The sequence below is a fragment of the Microcebus murinus genome, chromosome 20 (assembly GCF_040939455.1).
Source record: "Microcebus murinus isolate Inina chromosome 20, M.murinus_Inina_mat1.0, whole genome shotgun sequence".
NCBI lineage: Eukaryota > Metazoa > Chordata > Mammalia > Primates > Cheirogaleidae > Microcebus > Microcebus murinus.
Window position 1 is genome coordinate 2,636,060 of NC_134123.1, and position 13,833 is coordinate 2,649,892.

Here is a 13,833-nt window from a genome sequence, read left to right on the forward strand (position 1 = left end):
GTAAGATAACCTTATGATTTCTTAAAGTTGGAGTGGTTTAATTTGTATTTTTAGAAAGCTGAATAAAATTCTTGAAAAATTTGTCCATTATTTTCTACATCTGCTTAGATAAAATTCCCATAGTCAAAGTTTCTAAGCTCTGTATATATTTCTGAGAAACTAACTATAGAGTTTTTAAAAGAAAGCCCATTCGGTAATGTATGTTTGAACTTATACAAACAAAAAACAATTTCACCAAAAGTTCCCTTTGTTAGATGTTGAATCTTTAACTATAAGAGGTCTACCAATTAAGCACAGTTTAAGTACTTAAAATATGCTAGCTGCCCTTAGGTTCTGTTCTCCTGCTAAAATGTCAACAGATACCCATCTATTCCCCATTTGGTACCAGGCACTAGAGAAATGACAGTGAACAGAACAAACAAAAATCTCTGCCCTCTTAGAGTTTATATTCTAGTAGGGGAAGATGTAATTTAAAAAATAAGTAAGTACATAGTATTCTAGAAGTTGAAAGGACTTTGAAAAAAAACTAAAGAGCAAGGGCAAAAGGGAGTGCTTGGAAACTGTAATTTTGAATATAGCAGCCCTCACTGAGAAATAAGATAACATTAAGGTAAAAATGTGAAGGAGGTATAATATATTTGGAATACTAACTTGAAGGAGGTGATATGGATATCTGGAGGATATCCTAGGCAGAGAAAATAGCTTTTCGACTCAAGCCCTAAGACTGGACCTCATCTTGTGTTTGAGAATAGCAAGGATGCTACTGGAGTGGTTAGTGCAAGGCATCAAGTGGGAAAACAGTAGAATAAAAGGTTGAAGAGGTAATGGTGGGCCAAAGTATGTAGAGCCTAATGGGCTTTTTTAAGGACTTTGGCTAATTTTCTAAGTGTAGTGAAAAAGATACTGGAACATTAAAAAAAAAAATGATTTACATCTTTAAAGGATCACGGCAGCTCACATGTTAAAAACAGACTATAGGCGGACAAGGGTGGGAACAAGGAAGCCAGTAACTGTAAGGTTAGAAATGATGGTATCTTCGATTAAGATGATTACAGTGGAGGTAGTAAGAAGTGATCAGGTTGTTGATGTATTTCAAAGGAAGAATGAATACGATTTCCTAACAGACTTGATGTTGGGTATGATAGAAAGAGGCAGCAAAGATGATTCAAATATTTTTAGAAAGGAAATATCCCATTTAATGAGATGGGAAGATTATGGGCTGAGGTGATTCAGGAGGAAAGATCAGGGATTTGGGTTGAGAAACATGATCTGTAATGTCTATTAGACATAGACACAGAATGGAGATGGCTAGTAGGCAGTTGAATATGTGCTTTAGGAGCTTGGAGGAAGGTCCAGCCCAGAGATATATACATGTGTTATTAGTTCATAGAGTTGTTAGCATGTAGATGGTTGATTATCGAGGGTATGTAAGGAAAGAAAGATAAGATATTGTATAGCTCCACTAAATATACTATAAACAAATGTTACTGAGTATTAATGTGCACCTGGGTCTGAAATTCTGCTGCATTTTAAATTAAGACATAAAAGTATTGAAAAATCTACAATTCTAAATACAGAATGGATACAGTGATGCCTTGCTATAATGACATCCTTGAGGTTCATGCTACACTAGTGCTTGAGTCTAGTCATCTTTGAATCCTTGGTTCATAGCACAATGCTTGGCAGAGTAGACACTTTGTAAATAATTTTGAATTTGATGAATGAAGGGAAAGTATTTATGATATTAAAGAATTTGCAGGTTATGTTTTCCTTGACCAATGATACCATACTTGCCTTTTAAATGCCTAACAGGCCTCATCCACTCAGCACATAGTAACTAAGGAGGCATTCTGAGTGTAAGCTTTCAAGTTCTAAAAGTGAAACATATGCTTGGCCTGACCAATAAATGCACGGCTAAAGGCCATATAAAGTGGTATCTTTCCAGTTTTGTAATAAGCAGACAAATGATTTAATACAGAAAATGGTAAAGAATCCTTGGGTCAAGGGCTATATATTTATATCATCTCACCAATAGAACAGCCTCTAAATTCTTTTATTTGGCTACATATCAGGGCTAGATGTCAGAACCATGAAAACTATTTGGCAGAAACAAGACAGAGGGAACAGGGGTGGTTCTCTGAGAGATGGTTATAATCTATCTCACTTGCCACAGCTAAGATCTTACTTGGCTTGATATACAAATATACCAAGGATATGATACTGTTCTTTCTCATTACTTTGTACAGTGACCCAGTCAGCCAGAGGCATCTATTTGCCTAGGGCAGGAGTTCTCAAGCTTTTTGGTCTCAGGACCTCTTTATACTCTTGGAAATTACTGAGGTCCCCAAAGAGATTTTATTTATGTGCGCTATACCTACTGATTTTACCATATTAAAAATTAAAACTGAGATGTTTTAAAATACAAGAATACATAAGCAAATAAATAAGATGTCACAGCAACAGAGTCATTAAATGTTATGAAGTATCTGGAAAACTCCACTGTATACTTGTGAGACATTAAGAGTGAAAAAGACAAATATTGCCTTATGGTTTTTATGAAAATCATTTTGACCTCACAGACTCTCTGAAAGGGTTTTTAGGATTTTGGGGGATATCTTAACCACACATTGAGAACTGATGGCCTAAGGGAAGAATAGGATTGTTACAACAGAACTGCAAAAAGAGTCAATATTTAGATTTTGACTACCAAAATAGCAGCTTTTGAGCCTCTGGAGAAAAAAAGGTATAGTCAGGTTTTTCTGAGAATGAAAAAAAAATCCTTAAATTCCTACAATTCTATTTATATATTAAAAGCAAAACCCGGGGATCTGAACAAACTTTACTTTAAATTAGAGAGAACTGGAATAAGGATGTCAGGCTATCTCTGCAGGCCCTGAGAAGGCTTGGGGCAAGGAGAAGGCATTAGAAACCCAAGGAGGAAAGAAGAGACCCAATGCCAGTCTCCTTGACTATTTCTCCTGGCCTCAATCTCGGGGTCCAACCTGAAGGGAGACAGCACTGAAAACACAGACACTGAAGAAGCTGGTGGGAAGGCAGAGTACCAAGGGAACCTATCCTCTCTTTCCCATTGGAACTCAGGGAGGAGCCTTTCTTTTAAAATGATAGGTACCTACAGGGGTTCTCCTCGGTGATACAGAAAAGAAAGTAGTAGAAGGTCTAACCTAGAAAAGAAATTGTAGAAGATGTAAACAGACGGAAAAATCTACCTTGCTCATGGACTGGCAGGCTCAACATTGTTAAGATGTCCATACTACCCAAAGTGATCTACAGAGTTAATGCAATCCCTATCAAAGTATCATCATCATTCTTTACAGAGATAGTATTCTCAAACTTCTCAATGCCACTGTGCATAATACACCTTTTAAAGTAAGTCTTTTTAATTTTGAATGTAATAAATCTCTTATTTAAATGACCAATGATTGGGACTGTTCCTTTTATTTATGCAAACCTACAAAAAGGAAAGTTGACCAACATACTCTACAAGGAAGGATATAGGTGGACAATAAGTATAGAAATTAATTCCTCAACACCAAGGCAGAAATTAGAAGGTCTTTGGTGCTGCATAACGAATTCTGAGGGCCATTAAAACAGAGAGATGAATATCTAAAGACATAACCAAAATATCACCAAAAAATCCAACTGTATCATTCATTTAAATGGAAAAACATAAAAGCACCCAAAAATATTTAAAAACTTGTTTAAAAAATCTTACATACAAATGGCATTTTCTAGGCATTACACAAAACACAGATACCATGAAAGAAAAAATAAAGTTTATTAATAAACATTTAACAATTCTATATGGTCCCCCAAAACACTTTAAACAAAGTAAAGAGTTATGCATGAAGCTGGAGAGATATACATTATATATCCAAAGCAAGACTAATTTCCTTAAGATGCAGAAAAATTTTATGAATAATGTTTTTCAAAATGAAAAGAAAAAATTCTAACAGAAAAATAGGCAACGTATATGAATAATTCAAAGAAAAAGAATTGTAAATGACCAGTGAATACATGAAAAGCTATATATTAATAACAACTCAAGAAATGGAAATCAAAATAAAATACGATTTTTTACCTATGAAACAAAAATATAAACATTTAAAATACCAAATGTTATATCTATTTTTCTATATGACTGAATAACCCATAATTAATAAATACATATTTAAAAAACAAAGGATAGAAAATACCCAATGTTGGCAAGAATAAGTACTTTCATACTTTTTTGTGGGAATGTAAATTGATATAGCCTTTGAAGGGAAGCTGTAATATTAGAATAAAAATAAAATTTTAATTCTTTGCTAATTCTAGCTTATTCTTTATCTTCTTTAGTATAATTTAAAATATTCCATGATAAAAGATAGTTAAAGGAAAAAATGCACATGTGCAACCTTAAAGTGCAGGGAATGTCTAACACTCCCATGATTGCACAAGAATATAGAGATGTGTGTACAAAAATGCTTAATGAAGCAATGCTGTAAACAGAAAAGGAAAATATACAAATGTATACCAAGAAATGAATATTTAATTAAATTATACTATTAATATCTCTATATAATGAAATACCATGAATATATTTGAAAAAAATGTCAATCTATATGTGCTGATATGTCAATATATCTGAATTAAGATAATCACAATGATCTATACACACAATTCCAAAAAAGGAAAAAAAATGATAAAAAAGGAAAGTGTGTGTCTATGTGTAGAGAACATTCCAAGAAGAAGAAACCGAAGATAGTGATCGCCTCTCCTTTATAAACTTATGTACTGTGTTAATTTCTTACCATAATTGTGTTACTTTTAAATAATTCAAAAACAAACCAAATAAATATTGACTTTGTAGCTCTCTGTTTTTAGCCCTGTAAGTTCACTTTTTTTGTAGATCAGCCTTTTCCATGGCCTCAACCATATAGAAGACTCCCAAACTATAGGCTCTGCCCTTGAACTTTTTTTGTAAGCTCTAGGGCCAAATTGACAATGCCCTCCTGCATGTATATCCCATCTATTTCCTCAAATACATGTGCATCTAAAATCAAATTCTCCCAAATCAAGAATGTCAGAAGAGATTAATGGTCTACATGTTCTCAGTCATTCATCTATTAATATCTTCTCTCTCAACTGGACTTTCAATACTAGAATTCCACTGTCAGACAAGAACCTGGATTCTGATATTTTCTCATTGTTTTTGAAGACAAATGCCTGTTTGTTAGTTATCAAATGAGCTGAAGAGATGGTGATGCTGATTTTTTTTTGCAGCAATAATGGAATGTAACACAGTCTACCTTAGTTGATCAATGGCTATTTCTGCTGTGCATGGAGGGGTGGGCCGAGGGACTAAAAGCAAGGCTTTATTTTCTCAAGACAGATTACTGAAATGAGTAAAATAGTCAGAATAATGTATTGATACAGACTGATATGCTGACTGATATGCACTATTCAAAAACTCAAATCATTTAAGACTATTTGGCAGGCTGTAGAGAACTGAGTCACAATTGCCAGTGGTTGGATATGTGCCTTGGTTGTCAGAATAACAGAACTTTAAACCAAAATAGAGAATTTAGGAAGAGCAAGCAATCCATAAGGGAAAACACAGAAATGGTCAACTCACATATGAAAAAAAATTCTATTTCAATAATAATCTGAGATATGCATGTCAAATCAAAAATGAAATACCATTTTTTCATCCATCAAACTGGTAATAATCCAAAAAAGGTAATACCAATGCTGGCAAAGTTGGGACAAACAAGCACTCTTGTAAGTCTTTCTGTAAGGTGACACAGCAATGTTTCACCTTGTTAAGAATGTTCATACTTCTTTAACCATTTATTTCATTTTCAGAAACTCTCCTTGAGGAACTTATAAGACATGTGCATAAAATTAGGCACCACAGCAATAAAAAATTTTTAAGAAAACTGAAAGCAACTTAACTATTCAAAAAAGGACTAGTTAAATAAATTATGATATAATCATATAGTGAATAAGAGTTATTAAAAGCCTTATAATTTTGGCTTTTAATAAAAATTAATGAATAAAAATGTAAAAAAGAAAAAAATTATTGAGAATTCATTTACCTCATTACATGTCTTGCCTTCATAGGAAATTCTACTTATACTAAGAATCCCTGCTAGGCTGGGAGTGTTAGCTCATGCCTATAATCCTAGCACTTTGGGAGGCTGAGACAGGAGGATTCCTTGAGGCTAGGAGTTTGACATCAGCCTGGGCAACAGTGAGACCCCATCTCTACAAAAAGTAAAAAAAATGTAGCCAGTCATGGTGGCTCGTATCTGTAGTCGCAGCTAGTAGTCTGAGCAACAGAGCAAGACTGTCTCAAAAAAAACAAAAATTTTTTTTTCTTCTAGAGTTTATTATTTAGAAAAGTTTTATACTTCTTAAGGAGTTAGTGTATTATAGACAATAAGAACTGTAAATTCCTCCCCTTTATTTTATTAGGCCAATTTTTTAGCTGAACTATGTATGTATACATGTATATATTCATTCATTCATTTATTTATTTAGAGACAGAGTCTCACTCTGTTGCCTGGGCTAGAGTGCCATGGTGTCAGCCCAGCTCACAGCAACCTCAAACTCCTAGGCTTAAGCAATCCTTCTCCCTCAGCCTCCCAAGTAGCTGGGACTACAGGCATGCACCACATGCCCGGCTAATTTTTTCTATATATTTTTAGTTGTCCAGCTAATTTCTTTCTATTTGTTTTAGGAGAGCTGGGGTCTCGCTCTTGCTTAAGCTGGTCTTGAACTCCTGAGCTCAAAAGATCTGTCTGCCTCAACCTCCCAGAACACATGGCCCTGAACCGTGTAGTACTCTACAGGTCCAAGAATAGTAGGACTACCGCCTCCTACTATCTCCCTTGTCATCACATAGCAATTTGTAACTAATATGCACCTATTTCATTCTGCCACATATCACAGCTAGATTTGTCATCTTCTCCCAGTAACTAAATGGTCTTTGATGGCTGAAATCATTTCTTGTCATCTTTAGATCTCATATAATAAATAGCAGAGGCCTTCAGATAAAGCAGATACTCAATAAATGTTTGCTGAAATGGTTTCAAAAGCAGAGACAGGATTTTGAATAACACAATTATAATAGATTTTTAATATTTCCTCATACATTTTAACTTCTAAATGGTCACGAAGGAAATTTCTTTACATTTTACAAAACAGATTGTTTAGTTCAAAATTTCAACTTCTATAAACAAATGCCTCTGACTTGTTTTATCACAAAATCAAAAAAATGTTGGTGCATAATGTTCTTATAAATTTATGGGGTACATGGGATATTTTATACATGCATGCAATGTGTAATGATTAAATCAGAGTATTCAGGATATCCATCACCTCGAAACATTTATCATTTTTTCTGTCAGAAACATTTCAAATCTTCTAGGTATTTTGTAATATACAATATATTGTTGTTAACTAAAGTCAGCTTACTGTGCTATTGAACCCTAAAACTTCATCCTTCTAAGTATAGGTTTGTTCCCATTAACAAACCTCTCTTGATTACCCACTCCACACTTCCCAGCCTATGGTTAGCATCATTCTACTCTCTACCTTTGGAAATCACCTTTTTTAGTTCCTACATATGAATGAGAACATGTGGTATTTAACTTTCTGTGCCTGGCTTTTTTCACTTAATGTAATGACCTCCAGTACCATTGGAGTGTTCTTGCTTTTCTAGTTCCTTGAAGTGCATTGTTAGGTATAATCTCTCTACTTTCTTTCTTTTTTTTGAGACAGACTCTTGCTTTGGTGCCCAAGCTAGAGTGCGTGCCATGGCGTCAGCCTAGCTCACAGCAACCTCAAACTCCAGGGCTCAAGCAATCCTGCTGCCTCAGCCTCCCAAGTAGCTGGGACTACAGGCATGCACCACCATGCCTGGCTAATTTTTTCTATATATATTAGTTGGCCAATTAATTTCTTTCTGTTTATAGTAGAGACGGGGGTCTCGCTCTTGGTCAGGCGGGTTTCAAACTCCTGACCTGGAGCAATCCGCCCGCCTCGGCCTCCCAGAGTGCTAGGATTACAGGCGTGAGCCACCGCGCCCGGCCTGGCCTTCCTTTACGTAGGCATTTATTGCCATAAACATTAATCTTAGCACTGCTTTTGTGGTATCCCATAGGTTTTGGTATGTTGTGTTTCCATTTTTATTTGTTCCAAGACATTTTTGGATTACTTTTTTAATATCTCTATTGACCCCAAAGGTCATTCAGGAGTATGTTGTTTAATTACCATGTATTGTACAATTGCCAAAGTTCCTCTTGTTAGTGATTTCTAGTTTTATTCCACTGTGGTCTGAGAAATTACTTGATATGATTTCTCTTTTTAAAAATTTCTTGAGACTTGTTTTGTGGCCTAACATATGGCCTCTCCTGGAGAATGTTCCGTGTGCCGAGGAGAAGAATATGTATTCTGTTGTTGTGAATAAAATGCTCCATAAATGTCTGTTCTGTTAGGTCCACCTTGTCTAAAGTGCAATTTATACCCAATGTTTCTTTGTTGATTTTCTGTCTAGATAATCTGTCTAATGCTCACAGTGAGGTGAAGTCTGTGACTATTATTATATTGGAGTTTATCTCTCCCTTTAGATCTAATAATATGTGCTTCATGAATCTGGGTTCTCCAGTAGTGGGTACATAAATATTTAGATTTGCTATATCCTCTTGCTGAATTGATCCCTTTATTATTATATAATGACCTTCTTTGTCTCTTTTTACCATTTTAGCCTTAAAAGCTTTTTAATCTTATCCAAATATGGCTACTCCTGCTCTCTTTTGTTTTCTGTCTCTGTGGAATATCCTTTCCCATCCCTTCATTTTCAGCCTATATTTGCCTTTACATGTGGAATGAGTTTATCATAGATAGCATATTGTTGGGTCATATATTTTAATCTATTTAGCCTGTCTATATCTTTTAAGTGGGGAGTGTAATCAGTTTACATTCAAAGTTATTATTGATAGGTGGTATCATTTTTTGAATTGTTTTCTGGTTGTTTTGTATATTCTTTGTTCCTCATTTTCTTACATATTTGCAGTTTGGTTACAATTGCAGTTTGGCTGTTTTCTGTAGTGATATAACATATGAGTCCTTTCTCTTCCTCATTTGTGTGTGTGTTCTACTAGTAAGTTTTATACTTGTCTGTGCTTTCATGATGATATGTATCATCCTTTCACTTCCAGATGTAGGATTACCTTAAGCATTTCTTATAGGGTGAGGGATGAATTCCCTCAGTGTTTGTTTGTCTGGGAAAGACTTTATTTCTTCTTTGTTTTAAAGAATAGCTTTGCTGAGTATAGTATTTTTGCCTGAAAGCTTTCAGAACTTTGAACACATCATCTCATTCTCTCCTGGCCTGTAAGGTTTCTACTAAGAAATTTGCTGTTAGTCTGATGGGGGTTCCCTATATGTAACTTGATGATTTTCTCTTGCTGTTTTTAGAATTCTCTCTGGTTGTGACTTTTGACAGTTTCATTATAATATACCTAGAGGAGAACTTTTTGGGTTTAAATCTATTTGGGAATTTGAGTATCCTATATCTGAATGTCTATATCTCTTGCAAGACTTAGAAAGTTTTCATCTATTATTTTGTTAAGTTTTTTGTGCTTTTTCCCATCTCTTCTCCTCCATAAACAACTAAAACTTGAATATTTAATTGCTTTACCGTATTGTATATGTCACACATGTTTTGTTCATTTTTTAAATTCTTTTTTCTTTTTAACATTGACTGGTTATTTCAAAAGACCTCTTCAAGTTCAGATATTCTTTCTTTTGCTTGATCTAGTCTAATGTTGAAGCTCTGGATTGTAGTTTTTATTTCATTTATTGAATTCTTTGGTTCTAAAAATTCTATTTGGTTCATTTTAATGATATCTACCTCCATTGAATTTCTCATTCAGGACATCAGTTGTTTTTCTGATTTCTTTGTATTGTTTATCTGTGTTCTCTTACATCTCACTGAGCGTCTATAATATCACTGTTCTGAATTCTTTTACAAGCATTTCATAAATTTCCTTTTCATTGGAATCTATTGCTAGAGAGTTACTGTGTTTTTAGAGTTTGTGTTTCCTTGCTCTTTTATGTTGCTTGTGTCCTTACATCATTAATATCAGTGCCTCTGATGTTACATGTGCTTCTTAAAATTTTGTAGATTGGCCTTCATAGAGAAAGACTTTTTCCTATAGATGTATCTATAGAGTTGGTTTGGTAAGGTGGTTTGGGTTTGATTCTGGGTGGATGCAGTAGTATAGTCTTTATAATATTCTTTGGGTGTAATCAGCCTAAGTTGTGTTTATTACTTCCTCAGGGGCTTAGGCTATTATTGTTAGTGGAGTCTGTAATGAAGCTTTTGTGGAAATATGAATGTCAGACGGGTGGCTACTCAGGTTCCAGTGGTAGCAGGCTGAGTGTGCCGGTCCTTGAGGCCCTAGGTGGCATACGTGGCACAAGTTGTAGTGGCTCCAGGTAGGCCAATCCTTGAGCCTCTAGGCATTTTGCTCAGTTGGTGGCAGTGCCAGTGGTTGGCTGGGCAGGTGGTTCCTTACGCTTCCTGACAGTGTGCCTGGAACTGGCAATGGCAGTAGTGGTGACAGACTAGGCATGCCAGTCCCCAGGTGACATCTGGGTAGCTGCTAGTTGCCAGTGGCTATGGTGGCAGCAGGCCCATTCTCTGGTTCCCAGAAAGAATATGTGGATACTGGCAATGGCAGACAGGGTGGGACAGTCTCCAGGCCACTGGATGATTCATGCTGGCACTTAGGGGTGGCACCAGGCAGAGTGGGCCTATCTTTAGGCTCTCTATTGGCAGACGTGGTCACAGGCTGCAGCAGGCAGGGTGGAATGACCCCCAGACCCTGGAGAATACCCGTGGGCACTGGTTGGGGGTGGTGCCAGGTAGTGTAAACTTGTCCTCAGGGCTCTGATGGTGCACACAGGTGGAGGCTGTGGTAGATGGGGCAAATAAATTCCAAGGCCCCTGGACAACCTGCTTGGGTGCTGGTGGCAAATGATATGGATTTATCTCCATGTCCCCAAACTATACACAAAGGCACAGGTGGGAGTGGTGCCAGTTGGGGAGCCTGTTATAAGCTGCTTGATGGTGTTCATGGCCACCAGTCAGTGGTGGCAAGCAAAGCAAGCTGATCCCCTGGACCTCTAAAAATATGTGGCAGCATTCATGGGAGATGGGTGGGCCTGTCTTTGGTCCCCTCAGTGGTGTGTGTGAGATTTAGCTATGGCAGGTGGGGTGGTTCGGTCCTAAGGCCCTCAGATAGCATGCTTGGGTGGTGGCAGTGGTTTGAGGAGTGGGCCTGACCTCATGCCCTAGGAGGACAATCAAGTGAGATGGTCCGTAGGCCTCCTAATAGTATTTTCAGTTGCGTGAAAGCCCACTGTTGGAGGGAAGTAGGACTACTGCCAGGTGCAGTGGCCCCAGGCAGGCAGTTGTCATGTCATGTCATGTCATGTCACACACTTTGGCTACCTTTGTCTCAAGGGTAGTCTCCCTGATGTGCTGTACCATCTGCTTCCAGAGGTATAGGACATTGCATTGGCTAGAGTGCTGGGGACTTGACCACACTGCTGGAGCTAGCTATAGGTACAATGAAGTGGCCCTCTGGATATACAGTGGGGAATGTCAGTGGGGCTTCACAGATGTGAGGATGCAGAAGCTATTGGGTCCCAGAACAGGGATATACTCTTACTGTTTCTAGGCTCTCAAAATGGTACTGTGCTGCTGCTGCTTGGGTTTTAGAGGGTGTGTGGGACAAAGCACGTACTCCCTCTCTGGAACAATGCTATTTATTACAAGTACTCCAAGCAGCTCCCTATAATGGTCTCAGGGCCTGCAAGGGCTGAGGGGTTCTCCTGTGGCCAGAATTGCAGAGTCTAAGGAGGAAACGCACACTTCAGATGACCTCTCACTTACGTTTTCCTCATACTGGGAAGGTACTCCTGACTCTCAGCCGACTCTGGCTGGGCTGCCTGCTTCCGTTCCCTCTCTTTCCTTATATCAGAAGTTCCCTGTCACTTCTTTGTTGAATTCCATTGTTTTGTCTTAGCTGCTCTATTTGATGTGCTATCTACTTGCTGTTTTGGGCTTTCTTTGTGAAGCAGGCAAATGCTGGGTGCTTGTCAGCCATCGTGAAGCCCCACCATATCACAAAATTTTATAAGGTAGATTTTGCTGATTGTGTAAGAATACCCACAAATTCTTTAAAAATTACTTAAATGCAAAGTCAATATTGTTTAAGGAAGTCTAAGGAAGGCTAATACTATTGAATTGGAGGTAGTTTCCACAACCTCATTAAGACAGATTTTTCCTAAAAAGGAATTGTAAAAAACAAAATGTTTACATGAGAGTGTGTGTATGTGTATATTAACAGGAATGAGATAATAGAAAATGAGCCTATATAACCATAGAATTTCCTTTTCTTGAAAAATGATCTTTTAAGACAACTTCTATGGCAATGTAGTCAACACCTTATTATTATGGATTTCATATGATTTAGCATACTGAATAAGCCACATTAAAAATAACTTCTGTTTTCTTTTCTTAAAATCTCTCTTCTCTTTCTAACCTAACCATATACTCAAGAACCTAAAATCTTCAAACCATAAAAAACTTACTGGGCAAAAGTTAAATTTGTGTGTGTTTTTTTTTAAATCAGTAAAATCCACAGTATTTTAGGGCATTAAAATTTTCTTAACTTTGTAAATTGTATCTTAATAATGAAAATGCTTTAGTAAAACTCAGTCCAGAATTAGTATGAGGTTTAAATTATACAAATATTATTTGCTACCTATTTCTCAAATAAAATTTAGGTTTTTATCATGGAATACTTTTAAAAGAAGTAAGTTTTGTTACTTTTAGCAGCCAATAATTCTAATTATTCATTTATAATAAGTACACTGTATAAAACTATCATTGCAAAATCTGATAGGTAGTGTTTGAAAATTGGTAAAATATGTTAGGAAAGAGGGGGGAAAAATCAAGCATTTATCTTGCCTGTCTCACCTGTACTTCAGGTGACTAAAGAGATGATTATGACAGATCTTTTTTTTTTTTTTGATAAAAAATTCAGCTAATCATATATGCAAAGGAGTGATAGATTTAGTGTGCTATAATTCTGTAACTCCTATTGGAATAACAGACCTGACAACGATTATTAATAGCTGCTAAAAACATTAGGCAGCACTATAGTGGATGATACACCAACAGAGGAAAACTGAATCTACGGATCAATTTTAATATCACAAGAGATAGAACTTACTTCACCTAATGAGCTGAAACATATAGCACTACCTAAGAAATATTCTTGACAGTACTTCCCACCCCACTGCCCACAAATGAACTCTGATTCTGATTAAGCTTTCATATCTAACTACTAGGTTAAAGAAATATAGGAACAGAGTAACATGTTAATACCATAGGGATGCAATCAGAAATATCCACACTGAGTAATTCTATAGCACTAATAATGTTTCTTTCTATGTCTGTATAGTTAGACCTTGTTTAATTCCTGATTTGATTAAAAACATGTAGGAGAAAATTAGAACATTCTGAATAGTGACTAGATAGTCAATGATATTAAGAAATAATGTTAATTATTTTTGTTTCAAAAAGATCTTCTGGTGGTTACAAATAAAAAATTCTTATCATTTAAAGATACGTTATTGAAGTACTTACAAATAAAATTATATGTTTGTGATTCTGCTTAAAATTATCAAAATTTTGGAGTGGGAGAAACTGGTAGATGGGTTTATAAATGACACAAGACCGGCCATATGTTG

General features: G+C 36.2%; 1 protein-coding gene across 3 annotated transcripts in view; it reads right to left on the reverse strand.

The window, feature by feature from the left end:
* ITFG1 (integrin alpha FG-GAP repeat containing 1) overlaps positions 1–13,833 on the reverse strand; it is a 305,254-nt gene that overhangs the window by 263,880 nt on the left and 27,541 nt on the right. The gene's annotated exons all lie outside the window — the stretch shown is intronic.